The sequence below is a fragment of the Triticum dicoccoides genome, chromosome 5A (assembly GCF_002162155.2).
Source record: "Triticum dicoccoides isolate Atlit2015 ecotype Zavitan chromosome 5A, WEW_v2.0, whole genome shotgun sequence".
NCBI classification, from domain to species: domain Eukaryota; kingdom Viridiplantae; phylum Streptophyta; class Magnoliopsida; order Poales; family Poaceae; genus Triticum; species Triticum dicoccoides.
In genome coordinates this window covers 44,163,812-44,179,244 of record NC_041388.1, presented here as the reverse complement: position 1 = coordinate 44,179,244, position 15,433 = coordinate 44,163,812, and the positions used below count along the sequence as shown (strand labels likewise).

General features: G+C 44.9%; 1 long non-coding RNA gene across 1 annotated transcript; it reads right to left on the bottom strand.

The window, feature by feature from the left end:
- Positions 1–3,198: 3,198 nt before the first annotated feature.
- LOC119296932 lies at positions 3,199–5,722 on the bottom strand. Its single transcript, XR_005145453.1, has 4 exons — positions 5,123–5,722; positions 4,916–5,037; positions 3,614–3,698; positions 3,199–3,465 (listed from the first exon to the last, which is right to left on the bottom strand). It is a non-coding gene; the product is annotated as an uncharacterized LOC119296932 (long non-coding RNA).
- Positions 5,723–15,433: the final 9,711 nt, after the last annotated feature.

The window sequence follows — 15,433 nt, the reverse complement described above, 5'->3', positions numbered from 1 at the left end:
TGAGTCGTTTTGGATATTCGGACTGCACACCATCTCAAACACCATATGATCCTAGCGTGTTGATTCGAAAGTCCAAAGGCATGGCTAAAGATCAATTGAGATACTCTCAAATCATTGGTTCACTGATGTACCTAGCGAGCGCAACGAGGCCTGACATCGCGTTTGCTGTGAGCAAACTGAGCCGGTTTGTTTCCAAACCGGGTGATGTACATTGGCATGCTGTTGAGAGAGTTATGCGCTATCTGAAAGGTACTATGAACTATGGACTTCACTATACCGGATACCCGTCGGTATTTGAAGGGTATAGTGATGCGAATTGGATCTCTGATGCTGATGAGATGAAGGCCAAAACTGGGTATATGTTTACTCTTGGAGGTGGCGCTGTTTCCTCGAAGTCTTGCAAGCAAACGATCTTAACGAGATCGACAATGGAAGCAGAATTAACGGCATTAGACGCATCTGGTGTTGAAGCGAGATGGCTTCGAGATCTTTTGATGGACTTGCCATTGGTTGATAAACCGGTTCCGGCTATCCTTATGAACTGTGACAATCAGACTGTCATCACCAAGGTGAAGAGTTCAAAGGACAACATGAAGTCCACCAAACACATAAGAATGAGATTAAAAGTTGTCCGAAAATTAAGAAACTCCGGAGTGATAGCATTAGACTATGTCCATACGGCTAAGAATCTGGCAGATCCCTTTACGAAAGGGCTATCACGTGTTGTGATAGATAATGCATCGAGGGAGATGGGTATGAGACCCACATGAATTGCCATGGTAGTAACCCAACCTATGTGATCGGAGATCCCGTGAAGTAGGACCTGGGAAAACAAGCCAGTGGTGAACTGAGGAGAGTAACTATAATAACCCACTCCGTTGGAGATGCAATACTCTTGATACTGTATGGTAGGATGACTACTGTCTTAATGTGTTCCGAAGCTTATATAAGCAAGATGCTATCCTACCGAGCGATCTTTGGAGGAACAAACCTGTATGAGCCCGACTGCTGGTCACAGTCTTTGAGATTCGGGTGATCTCTAGTAAGCTCATGAATAGGCCAGGAGTGTGACTTATATGCTCCACCCGAGGGGTCAGCCTTCGGCAGCCCAGTACTAGTAAGACATGTGGTGAAACTTCTTTACGCCAAACTGATAATTCAAGGCATAGTCCATTGTTCAGTTGTGAAGGAGTGTAGCTACTTGCTCTAGGTGAAGCTCAACCTTAACAGGTCTTCACTGAAACACTGGTATATCGAAACAGTAATTGGAATAGAGGAACAATGGGCCCTCGAGATCTGGTGGGGGATTGCTGAAATTTGAGATGGGCTCTAGGCCCATATAGCAATTTCTGAAAAATCTCTAAGGGCCCGTGTGGGTTATATGGCACTAGGTGTAGTGGGAAGTTTAGTCCCACCCCGGAAGTGGAAGAGGAGTTGGACCTCCTTATAAGGGTTTCTCTTCTACATGCAATTGGAGCTTGAGAAGAGAAGAGGCCCTCACGCACTCCTCCTCCGCCGCCCGCCACGCCTCGTCACAACGCGCCGCGCCGCGGGTTGCGGGATTGAGCCGAGCCGAGCTTACACCTACGCGCTTATTTTTGCCAGTCACTAACAGAGAGTTCTCTAACAGCTGGGCCACGATTTGAGACGTCGGATCGTGGGCTGTTACGGACTCGGACGTGGGTCGAGCCCACGTCTCTCCACGCGGCTGCGTCTACATAAGTGTGCGGTGTCTCCTAACCCTAGCCGCCACGAACAGATCACATCTGCTCACGCGCACGCCCACCGTCGTTCCTTTGCTGCTGCTGCCGCCGGTGACTCCATCCCGTCCGCCGCGTACACGGTCGACGGGAGAGCAGGTCTCCGAAACCACGCCCTTCTGGTTCCTGTACGGGGTGAGGGGCGAATAGGTTTTTGGGCAGCGATTACGCGACTGCTCGCTTCCGGTCGTCTACTTCCTCTACGTCCGCGTCGCTTTCATCATCACCATGTCCACCGACACCGACCGTGCCGCCGCCGAGAAAGCTGAAGCCGACAAGAAGGCCGCTGAGGACGCCGCTGCTGCCACCAAAGCCGCGGCCTCTGCATGGCCTACTGGAGGGTATAACTCGTTTATCCCGCTCCTATTGTTTTCTGTTTTAGCCATACTAGCGTTATACGTAGAGCTTTCTGCAATTAGCATAGTATGTGCTAGTTTGACTGAATATCAGTATGCGTTTATTTCTGTCAATGCTATGCTAGTGATTTACTCGTGGATTAATTTAATCGAGAAATTGCCTATTTACTCAACACTGTTATCACAAAAGCTACTGAATGAGCCTAGCAAAAAAATAGAAAGGTTATAGGAACCAGTCTGTACGTCTCCCCTCAAAGCCATCAACGGTCCACCATGGATAAGACACTACAACTCTTCCTAGAATAAGTTTCTTCTTGACTTGTGTTATAATATCAGCATCCACATCACCTGAATGCCCCTCTTGGCTAGGGTAAACCTTATCTGGATCACAGAACTCATCATGTTGAGTCCGCTAGCACCGCTCTCTTCAACTGTCACAAGGTGGGTGGATTCCTTTGTCTGCAACCTGCCAGCAGATAAATACTTCTAGTACATTCTTAAATTCGGATAAGAAGCAATAATATGAAACACTATATGAGTGGAGACATTATTTAATATTATTAGAAGGAAATGATGACCGAGGTTTAGTTGAGGGAGCAGTCAGAAAGAATTCTGGAGTGTAGAAAAGAGCACTTCTAATACATCGTGAGTTGGTGTTGTTTTCTAATACATTCTTAAATTCGGGTAAGAAGCAATATTTTGAAACACTATATGAGTGGTGACATTATTTAATATTATTAGAAGGAAATGATGACCGAGGTTGAGTATGGGGAAGCAGTCAGAAATAATTCTGGAGTGTAGAAAAGAGCACTTTTACTGAATTTCTTCGAAATAAAATAATTTCGACCATAGATGGAGACACCCTACAACAAAGGGAACCTCTATATAAAAACCTGGATAACCGAAGTACTCGAAAAGTTATCGTAATTTTTTGCATGACAATGGTTTTAAAGTCTGACTACATATTGGTTGCATGGCAGCATGGACTACTAATTCTTATAACACACACCTAATATATATTTTCCTTTATTCTATTTTCAGTGAGATGCCATCACACTAACATACAAGTCAACACTCGTGGGTCATGCTGAATTAGCTTCCAGATACATACAAAATGTAAGTTGTAAAGACAATGGACAAATCAGAATCTATGGCGGTGCATAGAGAAATCTGGGAGATGAGTTTCAGTTTTGTCAAGTTTGTTACTTTGTTTGGTGTTAACAGAGTTGATGGATATGCCAGAAGCAAAAAAACAAACAGATACAGCAGGCTGAATTCCACCCAACTTGACAATGGTGTGTCATTTTTTCTGCAGTAGATTAACTCCTGAACATTGGCATCGTTGTAATCTGGAAATAATTGAAGAGGATAGTAAGCAAAGTATTCTGCCATCTCGAATGAATAGTAAGCAAAGTAGATTAACTCCTGAACATTTTTTCCTTACAGTTTGAAAATGCTTACTAATTGATACTGTAGAAGAGAAATCAATATTCTCACATTGAAGATATGTGGCAAGCACCCCCTACAATCTGTCCATCACCCCGTTGGCAGCCAAGCTCCCCTTTTGCTGGGTTCCTCACTGCTGCACGTACCGATTAGTGGGGTCAGATTTTTTTTGTCTTCTCTACTTTGGAAAAGAAGAGGTAAGGACCTACAGTACTGCAAATCCTCATATTTAAACATATTAATAATCCCTCGTTTTTCTTTCAAGAAAATAATCGCTTGTTTTATTATAATTATAGATTATCTTAAAATCGATTTCTGCTTTGTCATTTGTAAAAGCATAAACAATTGTGTAGAATCAGTGGTCGTATTTGAATGATTTGGATGTTCCATTGACATCGCATAATTACATACTGCATGTAATAGCTAGTGATCGATGGATGATGGATGCAAGTTGGTATAACTTTAATGTCAAATGTATAGGAAAATATCCAAAGTCTTGTCCTGGTGTTGCTGCAAGGATTAGTTGCTGGCATGTTGTGACTGGAACCAGCATAAATTGTACAAAATGTATAATTTTAAAATTTATGAACTAATCGAGGTTGTTTTTCTCTTCGTGTTACAGGTAAAAACAACATATAGATCAAATAAGTTAGATGAACCAGCAAATGTTATATTAGTGAGCTCTATAGGTGCAACAATCAGTAACAGACTATCTCCATGAGCTTTGACTCCATGATCACTACTTAATACAGGAAAAAGGAAAGGCCAATATTGCTCAATTGGTACTGAAATTTTAAAGGAAATCAAGTGGCACTACAATATCAGGACATATGTGTAGAATGAAATGTCCATTGGTTGCAGTAGAAGACAATTCACTTCATCTCCTTTCAGAATAACACATTTACTCTTGGAGCATGTACAACAAAAATAGAACATAAAGCTAACCAAGAATATACATATCCATGTGTGCCACTTTCAGACTATATGACATAGTACCTCTGAGATATCTAACTTTTTGTTTCCATGCATTCAAGAAGCACTTTATTACTTTCAGGGATCCTATTCCAAATTTAATTTGTTTGATTCAAACCTATGTAGTAGCATCGTAATTTTCTGTGACATCCAAAAAAATATGTTTACATACCAAATAGGCAATACCAGTAATTCTTGGTCCAAATCAAGCATGGACAGGTTTGCATCTGCTAAATAACACTATAATGTTTCTCCTATTCCACAACCAAATGACCACATTTAAGCATGGACAGATTTGTGTATATGATAAAAGAACAACATGCTCCAAGTAATAAACCACAGGCTGGGAGGAAGCGATGCAGATGTAGTGGATTAGCATACTTGTCAGTTGTCAGCAGTTGTGCTTGTCAGCCTGGTGGAGGAGGTGTTGGTAGGTGACGGAGCTTCTTCACCTCGGGTGACTGCACCGCCATGTTCTTACATAACATAATATTCTTGCAAATCTGCAATTTAGAACAGAAAGGTAAAATTATCAAGTTCAGTACCCTGTTCAGAACAGAAAAACAAATCTGCTTAATTGGGATGTACCTTATGCAGATATATAAAAGTTCAGTACCCTGTTCCTCCTTTCCAAATCTACCAGACTGCTTAATTTACAAACAAAGAAACTTGTGCTGCTTGCCATGGAAGAGATGGAGGCAGGGAAAACAAAACCTTACTCCCTCCGTCCCATAATATAAGAATGTTTTTGACACTACACTGGTGTCAAAAACGTTCTTATATTATGGGACAGAGGGAGTAGAAAACATGCTGCTTGTATAACCCCAGAAATGTCAAGGATTTGACATGAGTGTCACAGGCGGCCAAGCAAATCTGCTACTTATCAACACATGCACGCACGCACAGTACATATTATCTACCAAAGTAACAACAGATCAGAGACAGATGCCTCATGTTGTCCCCACGGTTCAATGGAATGGATGTTCAATTTGAGCGCTGGTTTTGCAGCCACAGTTTTTGATAATGAAACACTTTCCAGCGCATGGGCAACGCACGGGCACATTTACTTCCTTGATGTGGATGCATTGTCCACTCTGAATCTAAAGATCAAAATCTCGTCACCACGACTCGCCAGAGTTACGTATGCAAGTAGCAGCCTTCTGTGTGTTCTCTGTATAGATGTGTAGTACTCCCTCCGTCCGGAAATACTTGTCCTCAAAATGGATAAAATGAAATGTATCTATAACTAAAATAAGTCTAGATACAACCATTTCGAGGACAAGTATTTCCGGACGGAGGGAGTAGTAACCAAGCAACAGCATGAACAAAATCGCAGGAGCAGGCTGCTGCTCTCCTCCCTGATCTCCCTCTATATGCAATAGCAGTAGCAGAACATCATAATTAGCACCGGCAGAACAACCTCTGAAAAATAGTAGGGATAATTAAAAAGATTCTAATGCGTTTATTTTGGCATATCAGAACATTTAGTGTGTATATCTGAGTTCAACACCAGCTATCATGGTTACGCATCATAACTCAAAATGTCTTGTCATAATTCATAAGTCCGCACACAGTGCTTTACCATGTCAAATTCGCGACAAATATTTAAGAGTCTGGAAATGTTTGATAAGCATAATTATCTCATTCTGATGATTCAACAATGTTTGGCCAAGTGACTTCTACTCCTTCTAGCAATCTGTGGCAGTAGCAATTTACAAAAAAGTTTCAGATTTGTTTCAAAAGAAGAGGGAAATTACATTGGTGGCTGGTGCCTGTAGTCTGTAGATGGATGGGGGATGGCTGGATACAGTGTGCTGTACTAAATGTTTGGTAACCTCAGTTTGCAGCAAGCCTTATCACAGTACCTATTGTATATTCCATTTGGTTTTCCAACTCAATTTGTATTCTGATGGTAAGCTGCATGGCATCAAGTATTGCTGCAAAATTAGTAATTTGGTAGCAGTACATAATTAGAATTGTGGCGCGTGGCTTACTATCTAATGCTATTAGCAGGATGGTCTGTGGCATCAGATTTGACAGTAGTCTGCAACGGTGGAAAGGTGTACCAAGAAATTGCTGATTACCATGGGACGCGGTGCCGGATGTCGCTCGTGGAACTGATTGAAGACTGAAGAAGGTTCGCCTCTCTGGATGGATGGATGCGGAGGATGATAAAGGAGGTCCAAGGCGGGAAATATTGCCGGCGACAGCGAGCCATTGACGCAGCCGCTTCTCGGTGTCCCTATTTGGCGAGCTGGGCACCGGAAGTCATGGAAGCACGCACCCCGGGTCGATGAGATGGCTCCATTTGCTGCTTCGTCCATTTGCTACGGCCTCCTCGTCGGTCGTACCCGTCGTCCCGCCTGGACCGCTTGAAGGGCGGCGACGGGGACCTCCTGGACGGCGACGAGTGGCATAGGCGCGGCGGGGGCTGCAGGAGGCACGGCGGTAGCGGATGCGCTCGGGGCGCGAGGAGCCGATGGACGGTCGCGGATGCGCTCGGGGCGTGAGGAGCCGATGGACGGCAGCGGTAGGGAGGGCCGCGGGGGCAGCGGCTGATGAATAAATAGGCAGCTTTTCGATTAAATTAATCCATGAATAAATCATGAGCAAGACATGGACAGCATTGGTAACACACTGATTACGATCTAACAGAGCATGTACTACGCACATAGTAGAAACATCTACGCATATTGCTATTACTGCTATAACAGAAAGAAACACGAGAGGGATAAGCGATGTATACCATCCTCGACGGCCTTCTTGTCGGCCTCGGCCTTCTCAGCGGCGGCACGGTCGGCGTCGGTCGACATGGTGATGACGAAGGTGATGTGGACGTAGATGAACAGAAGCGAGCAGTCGCGTAGTCGCTGCCCAAAAACCTAATCACCCCTCTCCCGTACAGGATCCGGAGAGGCGGGGTTTCGGAGGCCTGCTCTCCCGTCTACGGTGTACGGGATGGAGTCGCCGGCGGCAGCAGCAGCAGAGGAACGACGTGGGCGCGGAGGCGGAGATGCGTTCTGTTTCGCTGCGGCTAGGGTTGGCAGCGCCCCACATATATATGTGCGGCCGCGTGGGCTGAACCCACATCCAAGTCGGTAGCCCATGATCTGACGTCTCAGATCGTGGCCCTACCTGTCAAAGACTCGGCAAAAAGAAGCACATAGGAGTGAGCTCGGCTCGGCTCAATCCCGCAACCCGCGTCGCGTCGCGTCGTGACGAGGCGTGGCGAGCGGAGGAGGAGGAGTGCGCGAGGGCCTCATCTCTTCTCAAGCTCCAATAGCATGAGGGAGAGAATCCCTTATAAAGCACTCCAACTCTCCTTCCACTTCCAGGGTGGGACTAAACTTCCCACCACCTTGTCATGCCACCTACATGGGCCCTTAGAGATTAAATCTGAAATTGTCATATGGGCTCTAGGCCCATCTCATTTTTCAACAATCCCCCACCAGATCTCAGGGGCCCACTTTGTCCTTTGTTCCAAACGTTGTTTCAATATACCAGCATCTCAGTGGAGACCGATTAAGGTTGAGCTCCACCTAGACCAAATAGTTACACTCCTTCACAACTGAACAATGGACTATGCCTTGAATTGTCAGTTTGGCGTCAAGAAGTTTCACCACAAGTCTCACTGATACGAGGCTGCCGAAGGCCGACCCCTCGGGTGGAGCATATTAGTCACACTCCTGGCCTGTTCATGAGCTTGCTAGAGATCACCCCAATCTCATAGAATGTGACCAGCAGTCGGGCTCATATAGGTGTGTTCCTCCAAAGATCACTCTGTAGGATAGCATCTTGCTTATACATATAAGCCTTGGAACACATTAAGACAGTAGTCATCCTCCCATACAGTTTTCGAGAGTATTGCATCTCCAACGGAGTGGGTTAGTAAAGTTACTCTCCTCAGTTCACCATTGGCTTGTTTTCCCAGGTCCTACTTCATGGGATCTCCGATCACATAGGTTGGGTTTCTACCATTGCAACTCATGTGGGTCTCATACCCATCTCCCTTGATGCGCTATCTATCACAACACGTGATAGCCCTTTAGTAAAGGGATCTGCCAGATTCTTAGCCGTTTGAATATAATCCAACGCTATCACTCCGGAGTTCCTCAATTTTCTGACAACTTTCAATCTCATTCTTATGTGTTTATTGGACTTCATGTTGTCCTTTGAACTCTTCACCTTGACAATAATTGTTTGATTGTCGCAGTTCATAAGGATGGCTGGAACCGGCTTCTCAACCACTGGCAAGTCCATCAACAGATCTCGAAGCCATTCCGCTTTGCCACCCGAGGTATCTAATGCTGTTAATTCTGCTTCCATTGTCGATCTTGTTAAGATCATTTGCTTGCAAGACTTCCAGGAAACAACACCACCTCCAAGAGTAAATATATACCCAGTAGTGGCCTTCATCTCATCAGCATCAGAGATCCAATTCGCATCACTATACCCTTCAAGTACCAACAGGTATCCGGTATAGTGAAGTACATAGTCCATAGTACCTTTCAGATAGCGCATAACTCTCTCAAGAGCACGCCAATGTACATCACCCGGTTTGGAAACAAATCGGCTCAGTTTGCTAATAGCAAATGCGATGTCAGGCCTCGTTGCGCTCGCTAGATACTGGAGTGAACCAACAATCTGAGAGTATCTCAATTGATCTATAGCTGTGCCTTTAGACTTTCGAATTAGCACACTAGAATCGTATGGTGTTTGAGATGGTTTGCAGTCCAAATATCCAAAGCGACTCAACACCTTCTCAACATAATGGGATTGCCGAAGTGTAATCCCACCCTCATCATCTCTCAATAGCTTGATGTTCAAGATAACATCAGCCACTCCAAGGTCCTTCATCTCAAAGTTCTGAGATAGGAAAGACTTAACCTCCTCGATCAACTTGACATTAGTTCCAAATATCAGTATGTCATCAATATACAAACACAGTATAACTCCTTCGCCCCCACCATAGTGATAGTATACACATTTGTCAGCCTCATTAACAACAAAGCCAACAGATGTCAAGGTTTCATTAAACTTGTCATGCCATTGTTTAGGCGCTTGTCTCAGGCCATACAAAGATTTCACCAACTTACACACCTTTTCTTCCTGACCATCCACCACAAAGCCATCAGGCTGTTGCATATAGATTTCCTCCTTTAGCTCTCCGTTCAGGAAAGCCGTCTTAACATCCATCTGATGAATGAGAAGACCATGCGAGGCCGCCAACGAGAGTAATACTCGAATGGTCGTCAGTCTGGCCACAGGTGAATGAGTGTCGAAGAAATCTTCTTCTTCTTTCTGGGTGTAGCCCTTGGCCACAAGCCTAGCCTTGTACTTTTCTATCGTACCGTCGGGCCTAAGCTTCTTCTTGAACACCCACTTGCATCCCAATGGTTTGAAACCATAAGGACGTTCAGTAAGCTCCCAAGTCCCGTTAGCCATGATGGAATCCATGTCGCTACGGACCGCATCCTTCCAGTAGACAACTTCTGGAGATGCATACGCTTCTGAAACAGAAATGGGATTATCCTCCATGAGGTATATGAAGAAATCATCACCAAAGGTCTTTACAGTCCTTTGTCTCTTGCCCCTACCAAGGGTTTCCTCATTATCCTCCTCAGGATTTTCATCATGTGTTTGTTTATAATATTCCATCAGAGTGGCAGGTTCAGGAGTCTCCTCAGATTCCTATCTAGAAGTGCTTTGTACATCTCTCATGGGGAAAATGTGCTCAAAGAATGTAGCATCCTTAGACTCCATAATTGTACCGACCTTCATGTCAGGTACCTCAGATTTCACTACTAGAAATCTATAGCCAACACTATTCATAGCGCAACCCAAATTAACACAGTCCACAGTCTTTGGTCCAAGCTTATGCTTTTTGGGGATCGGCACATTAACTTTCGCCAAGTAGCCCTAAGTACGTAAGTACGAGAGTGTTGTCCTTCTCTTGGTCCACTTCTCATAAGGAGTGATATCGTTATCCTTTGTCAGAACTTTATTCAGGACATGACATGATGTCATTATAGCCTCCCCCCACCATGCCTTGGATAAACCCGACGTATCTAACATGGCGTTAACCAAATCAGTTAGAGTACGATTTTTCCGCTCGGCAACCCCGTTTGACTGGGGTGAGTAGGGAGGCGTCCTCTCGTGAATAATATCGTGTTCCGCACAAAAGGCATCAAATTTTTTCGAGAAGTACTCTCTACCACGATCTGACCGGACTCGTTTAATTTTCTTTTCGAGTTGATTCTCAACTTCTGCCTTATAGATTTTAAAGTAGTGTAGAGCCCCATCTTTTGTATTTAACAGATACACATAGCAATACCTAGTGGAATCATCTATCAAAGTCATGAAATATTTCTTTCCATCTTTAGTCAACACACCATTCATCTCACAAAGATCAGAATGTATGAGTTCAAGTGGCGCCAAGTGTCTCTCCTCTGCTGCCTTGTGGGGCTTGCGAGGTTGCTTAGATTGCACACACGAATGGCACTTAGAACCTTTGGCTAAAGTGAAACTCGGGATTAAATTCAATTTTGCTAGCCGCGTCATAACGCCGAAACTAATGTGACAAAGACGTGAATGCCAGACTTCAGATTCATTAACACTCAATGAATATTTTTCATGACTTTATTTCATAGATTTGCAAGAGAAAGGCGGAACATGCCTCCGCATTCATAACCCTTTTCCAAAAAATAGTCCATATTTCGTAACAACTAATTTATTAGACTTGAATACCAACTTAAACCCTTCTCTACATAGAAGGGAGCCACTAACAAGGTTCTTCTTGATGGCGGGGACATGCTGCACGTTCTTCAGCTGCACGATCCTTCCCAAAGTAAACTTCAGATCGACCGTGCCAACACCAAGAACAAAAGCACTCACGCCATTCCCCATCAGTACGGACCCGTGAGCTGTGGCCTGGTAACAAAAAAAAATGAAATGTCAGCACACACATGAACACCTGCACCTGTGTCGACCCACCAATCGGTGGAAGGCCAAACTGACAATACATCAAATAAATTACCGTACCCAGATGCACCACTCTCATTGTTGCTCACAATCATATTGACAGACTTGGAGTCCTGCCCTGGCTTCTTGTACTTGTTTGGGCACTTGTTGGCCCAATGTTCAACCGAACCACAAGTAAAGCAGCCCTCATCCTTCTTGTTCTTCTTGAAGGTCTTCTTACCCTTCTTCTTAAAGTCGGCATTCTGTTGGACACCGTTCTTTCCCTTGGGCTTGTGGGAATTGGAGTTCTTCTGATGTACCATATTGGCCACAGAAGTTCCTTCGACCCCTTTTCCGTGCGAGTCCTTTGCCCTTGAATTCTGCTCAATACTCAGATGGCCAATGACATCCTCCACAGAGAATTCACGCCTCTGATGTTTCAGAGTGGTGGCAAAGTTCCTCAAGGAATTGGGGAGCTTAGCGATTATGCAGCCCGCGACAAACTTGCCCGGTAACTCGCACTTAAGAAGCTCAAGCTCCTTAACAATGCATATTATCTCATGAGCCTGCTCCAATACAGGACGGTTTTCAACCATCTTGTAATCGTGTAACTACTCTATAATATACATCTCGCTCCCTGCATCGGCAGCCCCGAACTTACATTCGAGCGCCTCCCACAAGTCCTTGGCAGACCGCATATGCAAATATGCGTCAACCAGCTTATCTCCAATCACGCTCAGAACTGCCCCGAGGAACACGACAGTGGCCTCCTTGAACGTCTTCTCCTGTTCAGGAGCGATCGTTCCTTTGGGAGTCACACCGGCGACCCAGAACACATTCATGGTCGTGAGCCATAAGGTGGTTTTAGTCTGCCAACGCTTAAAGTACGTCCCCGTAAACGGGGACGGTTTCAGTGCAACAGCAAAACCAGAATTCGAAAAACTCCTACACACATTAGGTTTTTGGATTGATGAATAAATAGGCAGTTTTTCGATTAAATTAATCCATGAATAAATCATGAGCAAGACATGGACATCATTGGTAACACACTGATTACGATCTAATAGAGCATGTTGAAAGAACATGCGGTGCCCCCATGTTTGGTTTTGGTAATTAATGACAATCTCTATGAACTAATGGTTGCCTTGAATTATATTTGAAGGATTTGTCCATAGGCATTTCTTGAGGTCCATGTGTTGGTTTCAAGCAGTTTATGTGGTGATCAAGGTGTTATTAAGGAATTATCCAAAGATTGGTCATGTGAGAGTTGAGCTTATTGCAAGCATGTCTTGAAGAAGAAGATTGTGTGATCATTCATGTTTACCTTCAAGACATCATCCAAATGAAGAGAGTTGGAAAGAGTCAAGGTTGATCAAGACTAAGTCAAGAGTGAATCAAGTTGATCAACACACAAAGCACACAAGATGTACCTGTTGGAAATATGCCCTAGAGGCAATAATAAAATGATTATTATTATATTTCCTTGTTCATGATAATTGTCTATTATTCATGCTATAATTGTGTTATCCGGAAATCGTAATACATGTGTGAATACATAGACCACAACATGTCCCTAGTGAGCCTCTAGTTGACTAGCTCGTTGATCAATAGATGGTTACGGTTTCCTGACCATGGACACTGGATGTCCATGATAACGGGATCACATCATTAGGAGAATGATGTGATGGACAAGACCCAATCCTAAGCATAGCACAAAGATCGTGTAGTTCGTTTGCTAGAGCTTTCCAATGTCAAGTATCATTTCCTTAGACCATGAGATCGTGTAACTCCCGGATGCCGTAGGAATGCTTTGGGTATGCCAAACGTCACAACGTAACTGGGTGACTATAAAGGTATACTAGGAGTGTCCCCGAAAGTATCTGTTGGGTTGACACGGATCGAGACTGGGATTTGTCACTCCGTATGACGGAGAGGTATCTCTGGGCCCACTCGGTAAGACATCATCATAATGAGCTCAATGTGATCAAGAAGTTGTTCACGGGATGATGTGTTACGGGAACGAGTAAAAGAGACTTGCCGGTAATGAGATTGAACAAGGTATCGGGATACCGACGATCGAATCTCGGGCAAGTATCATACCGATAGACGAAGAGAATTGTATACGGGATTGATTGAATCCTTGACATCGTGGTTCATCCGATGAGATCATCGTGGAACATGTGGGAGCCAATATGGGTATCCAGATCCCGCTATTGGTTATTGGCCGGAGAGGTGTCTCGGTCATGTCTGCATGGTTCGGGTCTACACACTTAAGGTTCGGTGATGCTAGAGTTGTTATGGGAAATAGTATGTGGTTACCGAAGGTAGTTCGGAGTCCCGGATGAGATCCCGGACGTCACAAGGAGTTCTGGAAGTGTTCCGGGGGTACTAGGCTATGGCCAACATGACCTAAAGGTGTTTTGGGAGCCTCGGCAAGCTTCCACCTTCTTGTCTTGGGAGGGAAGCCTCCTTGGCTTGGGAGGCAAGCTTCCACCTTCTTGGCTTGGGGGGAAGCCTCCTTGGCTTAGGAGGCAAGCTTCCACCTTCTTGGCTTGGGAGGGAAGCCTCCTTGGCTTGGGAGGCAAGCTTCCACCTTCTTGGCTTGGGAGGGAAGCCTCCTTGGCTTAGGAGGCAAGCTTCCACCTTCTTGGCTTGGGAGGGAAGCCTCCCTGGCTTGGGAGGCAAGCCTCCACCTTCTTGCCTTGCCCCTATATATAGTGGAGGGGTGGGAGGGCAGCGGTGGCCTCTTCCCTGGTGCAGCCCTCCCTCCTCCTACACCTCCTCCTCCTCCATAGTGCTTGGCGAAGCCCTGCCGGAGAACCACGAGCTCCACCACCACCACGCCGTTGTGCTGACGGAGCTCTCTTTCAACTTCTCCTCTCCCCTTGCTGGATCAAGAAGGAGGAGACGTCCCCGGGCTGTATGTGTGTTGAACGCGGAGGTGCCGTCCGTTCGGCACTTGGATCGGATCTTCCGCGATTTGAATCGCCGCGAGTACGACTCCATCAACCGTGTTCTTGTAACGCTTCCGTTTTGCGATCTTCAAGGGTATGAAGATACACTCCCTCTCTCGTTGCTAGCATCTCCTAGATTGATCTTGGTGACACGTAGGAAAATTTTGAATTATTACTACGTTCCCCAACAGTGGCATCATGAGCTAGGTCTATGCGTAGATTCTATGCATGAGTAGAACACAAGTAGTTGTGGGCGATGATTTGTTCAATTTGCTTGTCGTTACTAGTCTTATCTTGATTCGGCGGCATCGTGGGATGAAGCGGCCCGGACCGACCTTACACGTACGCTTACGTGAGACAGGTTCCACCGACTGACATGCACTTGTTGCATAAGGTGGCTAGCGGGTGTCTGTCTCTCCCACTTTAGTCGGATCGGATTCGATGAAGAGGGTCCTTATGAAGGGTAAATAGCAATTGGCATATCACCGTTGTGGCTTTTACGTAGGCAAGAAATGTTATTGCTACAAACCCATAGCAGCCATGTAAAACATGCAACAACAATTAGAGGACGTCTAACTTGTTTTTGCAGCAAGTGCTTTGTGATATGATATGGCCAAAGGTTGTGATGAATGATATATGTGATGTATGAGATGATCATGTTATTGTAATAGGAATCACGACTTGCATGTCGATGAGTATGACAACCGGCAGGAGCCATAGGAGTTGTCTTAATTTGTTTATGACCTGCTTGTCAACATAAACATCATGTAATTACTTTACTTTATTGCTAAAGCGTTAGCCATAGTAGTAGAAGTAATAGTTGACGTGGCAACTTCATGAAGACACGATGATGGAGATCATGGTGTCATGCTGGTGACGACGATGATCATGGCGCCTCGAAGATGGAGATCGAAGGAGCGAAATGATATTGGCCATATCATGTCACTATTTGATTGCATGTGATGTTTATCATGTTTTACATCTT